The sequence below is a fragment of the Macrobrachium nipponense genome, chromosome 2 (genome assembly GCF_015104395.2).
Source record: "Macrobrachium nipponense isolate FS-2020 chromosome 2, ASM1510439v2, whole genome shotgun sequence".
Classification (NCBI taxonomy): domain Eukaryota; kingdom Metazoa; phylum Arthropoda; class Malacostraca; order Decapoda; family Palaemonidae; genus Macrobrachium; species Macrobrachium nipponense.
In genome coordinates, this window is record NC_087201.1 from 74,124,878 (window position 1) to 74,138,364 (window position 13,487).

Consider the following 13,487-nt stretch of genomic DNA (forward strand, 5'->3'; position numbering starts at 1 on the left):
TCACTGTGCATCTTTAGTCTGTAAAAATAACAAGAATTTTTAAAATTTACAAAAAACATTTTAAAATAAAGTTCAAAAGAATTTTTTTTTTTTTTTTTTTTTTTTACAAAAATTAATATAACTTCCAAAGGATTACAGTCAAAAAAGACCCAGTTCTCACCAAACCACTTCAAGAAGGAGAAGAACGAATAACCAAGACTTGACACCAACCTACGGCTTCAGTTATGCGAGGTAAAGAGGAGAAACGGAAACGTTAGAGTTCAAAGAAGGAACAAGCCGTTTGATGTATAAGGACTCAAGGGTAGTTAGGTAATCACTATGGCTTGCACCACCGATAACAGAGAAATGCTTTTTATTAACTTCGATTTTACATATAGAGGCATGGTTCTTTATACTGGAAAATTTTGCTTTACTCAGCTTCTGGCCCGTTCTAAAACTGTATCCCATATGGCTACAATATCTCATCTGCAGAAACCTACGGCAAGATCCAACATAAATGCCGGGACGTCTCGGGTACTTGAATTTATAAATAATGTTGGATCTCATGAAGGACAAACTGCAGACCTTTATTGAGCTCTTTAGAGCCCCTGCTAATATCTTTTGGCTGAATCCATTTAGGAACAAATTGACTATCATAGAGTGAGGCTATTTCATCCATACTTTTCTTGGCCTAAAGCCAAAGTAAGAATCACCAGAGCATCCCTGCAAGTTCATTAGGTTTTTAGTCTAGACAAAACAGGACCTAGGCTACTGCTTATATGATTCTGGAACTGCAACAAAAATAATACATATTCTCACACGGAACGGGTCCAGTTTCCTGACTTCGTTCTGAAGTCTTTCAGAATCGGGACAGGTAAAATGCAAATCGCCTGAACTTGGATTCACCGAATCTAAATGAATTCAACAAATGGCACTGTGATTGGGAGACAGACTAACCAGCGAAAGCCAAAACCATTAGTTTGCTGAACGCTATAAATCTCACAGAGGCGTTTTTGAGAAGATTCTGAAGTTTTTAGCCGTTGAAAAGAGAGAGAGAAAGGAGAGAGAGAGAGAAGATAGAGAGAAGAGAGAGGAAGATATAGAGAGAGAGAGAGAGAGAAGAGTCCCACTTTCGAGAGAGAGACGTCACATTCGAGGGAAGAAGAGGACGTAGGAGGAACCGATCTTCCATGAAATTACGTAATCATTTTCCTTCATTCACAAAGTCAAAATGTTGTTGAGAGCGTCTTCATCTGTGTTAGTATGTAATGAAAATGTCACATTTCTGACCCAAAAATATTACTTTAAAACGATCAACAAAGGATTTTATTAGTTTAGATTCTAAGAATTTCTCGCCTTAGTCTATAAATTAGATAACCTAACACTAACTGCAAACAGGCACTCGGTAAATAAAGCGTGACATCAAGACACTGTACTTAATCTAATTCTTTCAGTAAAATCATTTAAGTGTAGACGATGAGAATTTATAAAATTTTCGCCAAGTTAGATTGGTTGTCTGCAAGACCTCCCTCGAAAACGGACTCTTAGTGCTGCAAACTAACTCCATATTTTTCGAAGGTGATCCCACCATGGCAACATATTGCACCCTATATTTTTTTTTTGGAAAAGAGTAACTCTTCAAGAGTTATAAACTGGCGGATGCCACCTGGAACATGTTGGCGAAATTTTTGATAGCCCTCCAAAGTAACTCACTACACTACGAATTTGGACGGACTTTCTTCCAAAAGGATTAATGGCATGGTCGCTATATCAGCTATAACTTCTGATGGAGTTAAGCTATCTTCACTTTTTTCATAGCATTGGGACAGAGGGAACTTTGATCTCATGATGAACCAAAGAATAAAAAAAATCCGCTTTTTGAAATTATGACAATTACAAGAAAAGTAACTTTTATTAAATTAAAATAAATCTAAATCTATTTAAAATTATGAAGTTATAGCCCTTGTTAATATTGCGGGTTGTAAGCTTCATTGCCACGGAACCAAATTTTGATCTGTAAACAACCTCCAAGAAGAGGAAAGCCCTTCTATTTGACGGAAACTTTTGTATAGTCTGTTCCACAAACTTTTCTGTGAAATCGCTCGCTTGTCATCCTAATCTATGCAAAACTTGATAAGTTTATTTTTGCAGCTTGTAAGGGAAGGCAGGGTGACATTGGCATACAAATTAGACAAAATTCTACAAATTTTTCCGCAAGCAGCGTTCCAGTTTTGTACCATAAAAGCTGTAGGTCATCATACTCCAGCCCATATCATATCAGAAGACATGTCAAGAAATCTAAAGCTAGTAGTGTAGAATGATCTGGTGTTGGTAATAAATAATTGCATGTTGGGTAATGGTTCTTCAGCTGTACTACTAACCAAGGTCTTCGACTTATTCTTTCGGTTGGAAAAATAAGTGCTTTCTGTCTCGTGAATGTTGTAATCCTAGGCACAGGTCAAGGCGGTCTATGGTGGAGGTAGCTATCACTAACCAACCTGGTTCTATCAACATGTACACAAAAATATTGCTTGTAGCAGAAAGGCGACAAGACCAGGTAATGCTCAACAAACTTCATTGTGTAGCCAATGGTGATCTGGTTGCAGTGGGAACACGGTATCATTGATAGAAAGGTTACTACGGTTCTAAGACAATTGCCAGCCGGACTATTGCCAAGCTGTCAATAGCCATCGGAACAATTGCCAGTGCCAGTGCCATGCCAACAATAGACTGTCGGACAACTTCCAGGCGGACATTTTTCATGCTTAATTCATTTATTTCTTATAAGAGATTATTCCTAATAAGTGCTCCTTTACAAATTACTTGTTTGGGTATCTGTAGTTTAAATAAGTGGTCCTAAGCAAAACCCTTGTTTAGAAATCTTAGTTGAGTTAGAATAAGTGTTATAAGAAATTGCTCATTTAGTCACTTTTCTGTCAAGCTTTTCTAAGTAAAATTCCTTGTTCGTGAGCCTAGGCAATACTTTTAGTCCTTCACGGGTTCCATCTAATGTATTTCAAACTTCCAGACTCCGGTAGTGAACATTTTTACGTATTTTCTACAGCCCTTTGCAATGATTTCTACCATTAAAAGTAAGCGTGGCAAAGATATCCTAGTTGATGTTTTGCAGTACATGTACCATCAAAATGGATACAATAGTGACAGCTCTGTAATTTACTGGGAGGTTGCAAAGAGGAAACAAACTTCGTGTAAAGCACCAGTACATAAAATCTAAATCCGAAAATTGCCAGTTGATAAAAACTATCAACGATCATAACCATGATGCATCTAAAAGTACAGTTGAGTGCTGCTGTAAAGCTAAAAGATGTTGCCTCGAATAATTCATCTACATTGTTCTACAACATCGTTAGTTGCAAGCGGTTTATCACCGTTGGATAGTTGCACGCGAGCTGAAGTAAAAAACGTCCAGCATCTAAGTAGAAATATTCTTTGATGGAGGCAGCAAACTTTCAGTGCTCCTGCAATTCTAGGGAAAGGGCAGGGTTCTGCATTCCACCTACTTTTCAACTTCTTTCTTTAGTTTGATTAAGGAGTTGAAGACCATAATCGCATTCTGATATTTGCCACTGAAGTAGGGTGTGAACATTTAAGGAGGTATAGAAATTAGGCCGTTGATGGAACCTTTAAGGTGTCACCAGCTATGTTTTGTCAGCTTTTCACCATCCATGTCCAAGGAGATAAGTGGAGTTTTCCTTGTACATACATTTGCCCTTCTTCCTAAGAAAACAGATGAAACTCATAAAATGTTTTACATAAAAATCCAAGACCTCCACAAACTATTTTGGGTTGGACTTTTGAAACAGGATCACCTGTCGAATTTTCTCTCGTATTTATTTGAGGTAAATTACATCGGAATCATGAGAGGACAAGCATGTGGAAATCGCAGAGGAGCTTACTCCATTATTTCCCAAACCATTTTTCATTTTTGGTAATTATTGAAACCTTAGGAAAAAGGGTCCACCATATTATCTACATTCATCCATGAAAGGCTTGGATCTTCTGAACATTGAAAGACACAAAAGAGTTTCTATGCGATAGTAAAATCGAACGTAAAAACGTCTGATCTATATCTGTGAAAGTCCATAACGAGAACATATCCCTCAATAGAGATGTCATGTACCTCAGATTACTGCCAGTGAATGCACTGATTGAAGAAAGTCCCAATCTAAAGGGTTCTTTCTTTCACGAACTCCTAAGTGTCTGTCAGTATGTTTGCTGATGATGGCTCGCCTCTGTCATGCGTCAAATTACAGTTTATGCACAAAATTAAGTCACTTTTACCTGAGGACAAAACTTTAGCTGTAACTGGATCAGATGCCATTATATTTGATGGTCACGCCATCATCCAAAGACTTCCAGGACCAAGTACCACAAAACAGTTACATTCAACAATATGGCATCTAATTTTCCTCGTCGTGCTATGTATGTCTGTGGCCAACATAATATTTGACAGGTATAATGAGGACAGCATAAAGGATATCACTAGACAGAAAAGAGTTCGCCATAAGTGTCAGAAATACCATGTGTAACTAGATCTACAAGTTCCAAAGAAGTGGACAGTATTTCTCAATAATGGGGAAAACAAGTTAAATCTAGCAAAGTGCTATATTGACTACATAAAAGAATATGCTGGATGTGTACTTGAGGATGATCAAGTGATCTACGCAAGTTGTGGTAGAGAGAGCATATAAAATAAACAAACAACAGTCGGTATTATTTCCTGCCGTAGGTTCACTTCAAGAAGCTGATTGGAGAATAATTATATACTCAGTTGTAGCTGGAGAAAATGGAGCTAAACAATTAGTAATCGACAGCTCTGACAAGGATGTTCTTGTATTGATTCTACATAATTCAGAGAGTATAAACGCAGAAAAATTGTCCTTTCTGTTAGGGCATACTGGGAAACATACATCACTCCCTAGATATATACCTGTGCATCTGTTGTATGAAAAACTTTCTCCAAATCCAATAAACAATATTTGACCAGTATAATGAATTACAGGCTGTGACACAGTGAGCTCCTTCCATGGCTTTGGAAAGGCAAACGTTCAAAATTATGATAGAAAAGGCTGGATTTCATCAGTCTCTCAAAAGCTTGGAACAACTCAACTTTTAAGCAAGCCTACTCCAGCTTTGTTGGAGCACTGTACGGAAAAATAGGCTGCAATTCTCTGAATATGTTACGCTGTGAGAGAAAGCTGCAAAGAAAACTGCCCCCAGGAAACTTCCTCTCACAGAAGACAGCTTCCACCAACATATGTTCCGTACCATTTATCAGATCAAGATGTGGCGACAAGCATCCGGTACAGACCTACAGATGTCTGATCCAGTCTTGTTTAGATATTACTGTGATATATCAAATTCGCCTTGTCCTGTAGTGATGTCTCAGTCACCGGCAGTACTGAGTTATTATATGATTTGATATGCCAATGCAAAGAAAACTCTTGCTATATCAACTGCGCATGTCTCACGAACATGTACTTCTGCATGTATAAGTGAAGCTAATCTGCCAGGTGACGCATCTAATTCTGGTAATTCCTGCACAAAGCCGCTTACACTACCTGCCTATTCTTTTGATGATCGTGACTCAGATTTAGAAGACTGGTTGTTTACTTAGATATTCATTTTCAAAAACAATGTACTGTTTGGTTAAACAGGACTAATTAACTTCTATCAGCTCTGAAAATGATCCTTTATATTAATCATGTGTGCTACGACTGTCATTTTTTTCAGAAACATTTCCAACAAAATGTGCTTGTTATTTTTGCTCTATATCAAATGATTTGACATTTCTAAAGGAAATTGTACCATTTATAACTTCACAAGTACGCCCAGCTGGATTCAATTTAATTCACATTAACATTTTATGTCCTCTTTAGTGAACATAATTTTTCGTGAAAATTTAGACATTTTAAACTTTGCCAATAAATTTTTTTTATCATTGCATTATAGTGTAGAGAATTATACTGATACACTATGAACATCTAGATTTCATGATGAAACCATTACTGATTAAAGAAAACAATAAATACACACAGTAGTGCTGTCAAATTATAATGATAGTGAAAATTTTGTTCTCCAAATATTTGTCTGACAATTTATTATTTTGCGTCTTTTAATGACCAGTTTGGGCTATGCATTCAAAATTTGTGCACACTTTACATACCATCAGATACCCGAATAGTCCCACGATATAGAAACAACATGCAGTCAGTCTAAAAGTTTCACTCACACACACACACACACACACACAAACCTTATATGTACAACATTCCGCCTATTCGATTTCTCTAATGTCGATATTCACATGTACTACAATATTTCTCACGTTCAAAGTCGCATTTACAGCTTAAATCTATGGCGGGATATTTATTAAATCGCATTTTCAAGTGTAACAAAGGCAGTTATCCCAATGTTTACTTCAGTAAATTGTAGCGTCGACCGGTTTGGGTGACGTCACAAAATCACATGTCCAATTTAGTCCCAAACTCGTCGCTAGAGCGGGACTGCCTCGTCATTACTATTTCGTAATTCCTCCTTTCCAATGGTATAAGTAATGTTCAGATACAATTCTATTAGAAGTCATAGCGACCATACATAGTAGGTACTCTACCCACTACGAGAGCTATGAAAAATTTCGTCAGCACTTTCCAGGGTGGCATGATGTCCGTCAGTTTCTGTCTAACTCCTGAAAAATTACTCTTTCCAAAAATATAGCGTGCAATTTGTGCCACTGATGGGACCACCTACTCGAAAAATATGCATCTTTTTGGGGTTTGTTTGCAGCAGTATCTGGGTGGCTGGATAAAATGGTTGGTGCCATCTTTACAAAATTGATTGAAATGCCTAATGTCTATTAATGGGTCTTCAGACAGCATTTCATTAACGTGGAAAAGCAAACACCTCCTCCTCTCATGACTACGTCATCCAAAATCGTGATTGATTGTTGTCCGTTTAGCCTACTATTCTGTCTGGTAGCGTCGTGAAATGATTCTCATTGACTAGATCCTAGTCGTAAAAAATTTAAAACTCGATAGCTGCTCTCGTGTTTTTGTTGGATTATAGGTACAAAGGAAACCCGTATCTTTGGAACGTGAAATCTAAAAATTATAGTGCCAGGAAAGAAAAACGTCATTACTCTACTCAAAAAGCTAAAGGAGAAGGACAAGTCAGCAACTGAGCAATGCATCATGAGGTAGTTCATTTCTTTTAATCAAAAGAGATGAACTACCTCATGATGCACTGCTCAGACCGCTTCCTCCCCTTTCTCTTCGGTTTTCGTATGTTATCTATACTAGGATAAGCTGAAGTTCTCCCTCTCAGTGTTAAATACTATCTTTTCAAAGGACCTTCGCAGACTAGATCGTCAGGTAACCGGAATTAATAATAATTGAAATAATGTGCGGCTGACTTCGATTTCACTCTTATTCGAATTAAATCGAAATCAAAGCCAATGGACGTTGTGTGTATTGAGGGTTTTGGAATGTCATCATAAAGAATCAGTCATTTGAACTTCTTTGATTTACATAACTACCGAAATCTTTGTAATTCCAATACTTCGAATAATGTATTTTATTTAACATCAATTCGTATCATATCTTAGTCTTTTAATAATCAGAATGTTATATTTCCATAGGAGTCACAGTCACGTAGATAATATATTCTTTCAGCTTAGTGGTTGCAAATCGAGTCATAGGCGCCATCTCTCAGATGTTATGTGAATTGCCAAACTTCATTCGGTAAAAATCTTTACAAAGCCTCCGATTACTTTCAAATCAGATAAGAACCGTAGTACTTGATTTTTTAAAATGAAAATATGAAATAATTTTTATTCATAAATTCTACGACACATAATTCATAATAGATTTTAGATATCGCTTACAATAGTTCACCACTAAATCTGCATAGTAAATGTAATAAGATTTTAAACAGGATTCACCCAATGGCTTTTGTGAAGCAGTTCCCTTTAATGCCTAGCTTATGTATACATATACATAAGCTACAACTTAACATCCCAGTGAGAACGTATGTGTTGCACTAGACGGAATGACGATGATTTTTTGTAATGAAAAATGTAGGTTACAATTTAAAAATAACCATTTTATAACCATAATGCTTGAGAAATAGAAGGCAACAAAGAAATGGTAAAAAACGATATTATGAGAATTAACGGTTAATCTTTTGTTAAACTTTACAAAAACGTTCAGTAGGTTAGTAACTTCAGTCTACTAAATTCAAGCTTGAATTATAATATGATTAACTGTTAAACTAGGCAGTGCTTTGTTTTTATCCTAGGCATTCATTTTAAGTAGTAAGTATTTGTGCCTTATCTCGCCAAATATGGGAAGTATGAAGTAAACTCCTTTTCTGTCTGTTTAAGGCAGGTAGTTATCTGTATTGTTTTTGTATTAGAATTTTGATGTTGAAACGCCTTTTTGTGCCAGATTGTCCCTCATTTTGACTTTTTTTTTTTCTTAAATTTAATGTTTAGTGTTAGAAATGGAAGCGGGAATGCGAGGTTAGACCTCTTCGTTGTAGCCTTAAAGTAGGAGAATACATCTGACTTTTCGAGTTTATAGTTCAAGAGTTACAGTACACTTGTGAATTATTATTATTTCAGCTACTAAAAATCAAGGAGGAATCCAACCCAGAGATGCAAACCCCGCTCTGTCTGACCACAGCACCCTGGTTAAGCAATTAATTATTCCTTCAAGGCATTGGCAAAACTATGATACAAATAAGGTAAATGACCGAAGTGCGACTATCCATTCGAAGAAACCGCTTTTTCCACTCGATTTAATTGGTGAAACAACAATACAATTAAATCTTTAAGCATACCATTCAAAAGATTGACGTTTCGTCAACAAAATGAGATAGATGAACCCGCCATACGAATTAAAATAAGCATATGAAGTCTTCGTAAAATATGTTTTTAAGGCTTTATTTTATTTCTGATCATTGCATGCCTGAAATGAATGTAACCTATAATGTTTGCGTGCTAGGAATGGCAAAAATTCATCACTGCCAATTTAGCGGAGCTTCACACATACGCCGATGCCTTTTCAAACTGTTTTTTATGAATTCTAGTTGTCATAGTAATACAATAATGATAAGATTACTCTAATATTTATGTACATATACTACAAATAAACACGCTAATTTCACTTTTTTCCACGGTTTTCTGTAAGTCTTATATACCCAATTTGGAGGGTAAACACATGCCAATTGGCGACAGCGATAAATGTGACATAAAATGCTTGATGAAATGTTAATTAATGATTGGAACAAGATATCATTAGTATTTGAAATTAATACATTCTCATTCTAAATATTCAAAATCGTCACTTAATCCTACATTGATTTCTTATAGTGTGAAAACAGACAAGTGGCTCTGGGGGCGAAGGCGATTGCGTCACACTACGGCGGTAATCCAGCAGTCAAACGTCTTTACATATCCAAAATGTAAATAATAAAGATATGTGAGCATTGTGATTATAACAAATGCATGAATAGCTGATAACAATCTGCATGAAAAACGCCAGGTTTCCCAGGTCGCAAGTTGAACACCATCATCGTTTAAGATTGTTGTAAGGAAAGTGTACCAGCATTTGGTACAAATAGTGTGCAGATTAAGCACAGGAAATCAGAAGTTTCTTTACACAGGTAACTCCACAAACATGGCGATGGCGTCAATCTTCTATACGTAAGGCGTTTTAAGTAAAAATTTAGAAAGCGTTATGAAGGTAATTTAGCAGCGCGTATGGCTAGACTTCCATTAACCTCTGTTTAATCGGAAATTATTTTGGTCTTAATTTCTTACTTGGGAGAAAACGATTATATATATATATATATATATATATATATATATATATATATATATATATATATATATATATATACTATATACTATATATATATATATATATATATAATATATATATATAATATATATATATATATATATATATAATATATATATATATATATCTAAGTCTCTTCGCTTTTGCGCAAAGACTTTTTTTGTTTCTCCTTACGACTGTCATTGTAAGTATTTCTGGTTCCTTCCATCTCCTTGTGATATCTTAGTAGAGTGGTTCTTCTTAACTAAAGGAGAGGATTCAAACAGATAAGTTGAACAGATATAACAACTTTATTCTGTAACTCCATACTAAGAGATGCAGATCGGTCGGGAGACCGATATGTTTGAATGCTGGCACGGAACTGCCATTCTAAAGCATCACGTCGATAGCGGAACATTAGCTATCTCAGCGATTTATATAAAAACATACGTAGTCCGCCGGCTCGGAAGTTACAAGTTTCCCGCGTAGGTTAACAGGTCAACCGCTTCCCATGGAAGTTGTTGTGCAAAGTTATCATTAATATAGAAAATGCTGACAATGTACAGAGCTAAACCAGGCTACTGCAGACAGCGCATAGCGTAATCTAGATCTGCATTGGTCACGTAGGACCCTCCTAATGCCATGACCTCAGGTCATGGGTTTTTATTTACAGATACTGTAATATGAAATAATGTATTTATTACATATATATATATATATATATATATATATATATATATATATATATATATATATATATATATAATATTAGGATTAAATGCTTGAATTCTTGAAAATGTCTTGTACTCTCTTAGCATGAAATATTTCAGAGTTGAAAGTTCAGAATTTTCATGTCTCCCCAAATCTGATCCCAGCCGTTCAAATGTCATCCATCTAAGCTATCTAAATCAGGAGAATAACTTTCAAAAGACCCCCTCTAAATATAATACAGCTTTGTGTAGATCAAAATTGACCTTCATATAACGCAAACTGCTGTTACAGAAGCATTACCTACTCAAGCAGGACTGACTGATTAACTGCTAATTATCATCTAAGTCATCAATAAATCATAATTAAGGCTAACTGGAAATGGTTAGCAAATATCAATAAAAAAAACCTGTCGAAAGTCGCACTGGCAATTGGAATTTTTAATCTTGAAGTAGTAATGCAATGCTTTACAAAAGACAACATACGAACTACATCCACCTAAATCGGTATGTGGGTGAAATGGTGTTGGGTCTCTCCTATTGGCCTCTGAAAAATGAGACTCAATGAATGGCAACAGTTACCCATTCATACCTTTCAAAATTAAAAACAAATTAACAAAATAATATCATGTAAAGTGTTACATTTGACAAGTAGTATACGTATGCTCCTCGAAGGAATGAAAATGTCCGTCTAGGTAAACAATCGATAAGGGTCAGCTTGATAACACGAGCGATATTTGGGTGTGTTCACTGGCGTCGAGAAATCGCCCGTGGTTCTTTTTATCCGTCTGATAATGCCACACATTTCTAGTTAAAACATTAGTTTTAACTATATCATAAAGCTTTAATTTGAAGATCACCCAAATACTTCTTATATTTATAAAAAGCCTAACTGGTGTCTTTTTACAGGCCAGCGAATAGGAAAGTAGAACAAAGTTGCCGCCGTTTCTCTATTAACGTTTTGCCGCTAACGATTGCCGACCGAATATTGGCGAGACCCGTCGGAAGTCTTCCCCTCTCAGAGGGAAATCACCAAGATTGGCATATGGGTCTAGTTTATACACTCATTTTTACTGCCACTCCGCGGTCGAACTCAAGTTTGTTATTATCATGAATATTTATTTGGTATATATTAAATTTTTTTTTTGTAAATTATGTTTTCTTCTTAAGGCGACGATGACGCTTTGAATCATCATTCTCTAAAAATACAATTCTATATATAGACTTTGCTGTAACGTGTAATCAATAAGAAATAATGTGAGATCCTATGTATCTTTGCTTGTTTGTGTGTAGTAAGAAGCGAACTTTAAGTTGTATTTATGTGGTATAAGTAAAATTAATCTTTTCTATGTCGTTATTTCCAAAGTGTTTCTTTTTCATAATTGAAAATGATCTTACCAAAGCTGTTATATATGTCATGGATTAATATTCGATTTTTTTTACGAGATGGGGAGAAATTAAACTGACAATAAAATTTATCTGATGTTACGATGAGTTTTCAAAGACTTAAATTCCACACGAACTCCTTCCATACGGTTCAACATCCAATTTCAGTCAAATGTAACGTTAATGTAGTTTCCACCCTTCTTGAAACAACACTCCCTTCTTCGTTTGCATTTCATCATCGACTGAACTTTCTCATTTGTCTTCCCTTACACTTGATGATTTATTTCATCTTGTTTTAATACAATCGCATTCATTAACTTCCTCCCTGCTGTAGGGAAAAGGTTACAGTCTTCTCCGTACATCTCTCCGAATCCTTCTTCCGTCCAGTACTTCAATATTACCTGAACTAAGTAAAGAAAATGATGTGATTTCCATTATGGCATCAATATAGATACTGGTTTATACCACATATATCACACCTATTCGCTTTACGGAAAAAAAAAATTATATTCACGTCCATTAAATAAGCTTTCTTTGATTTATTTTCCTCTGCATTACATGGCCATGTATTTCATATCACTGTGGCAGAAAAAACGATTAAATTTTTTGTAAGTGTTTTACTTTGTTGTTTTTAAATAACGGTTTTTTTACTTGATTACTTCTTTCATTAATTCTTATTATTGCTCAGCACACCTTATTTTTGCATTCACCTACTGAATAGTATACGTTTAAACGGATAAGCTTGTTTATTACCCAGATAATAAAATGTAGTTTTTTCTTTACTTTAACAAACACATTCCATGCTTATGCAGATGTAAGCTCTTATTCATGCCTGAGCAAAACAAATTTCATTATTTTATGCGTTTTACTGTATAATTATTTACTATTTTGAGATCTACATAAATTAATTTCAACTTTACTGCATACATTATTCATGTATGCTTTACTGATACATATAAAAGGTAATGTTCAACTTAACCCTATGTTCTATTCCAGGAATTCCCGTTTTTCCTCTGTCAAGATCATAACCCTCAAACTTCAGAATTGATTCATTCATGTACAGCTTCCTTTGACTAATTTCTGAACGAGAACAGAACTCGTATTATGACAAATCATACTTTAACATATTTTCCCTTTAATTTCAACATCGCTCTATGTTTTGCTGTCATTGATCTTTCACTATTAATGAAAGATCACATCCATTGCAATTGCTTGGACATTTTTATTATTTTTCTATTATTCTGTAGTTTTTTCCTTGAAAAAGAGAATATTACTATTACTACATTATTCTGGAGGCATAGTTCTTAGGTATATCTTTTTTAAGAAAAATAACATTCCAATACTGTATCAATTGAAAAGGTAGGTACAGAGCAAAAGCCATGATTGCGTTCGGTATCAATTCGATACTTTGTTTTTAACTCTAGGGATCTTTTTTTACTTACGTAAGCAACATGAGTCCTTACGTCGGACAAATCATGTTCTCAACGCCACAGAGTACTTTTTAATCGTAAATGGAAACTATTCTTAGCCCTTCTACTTTTATACACATCCTTAT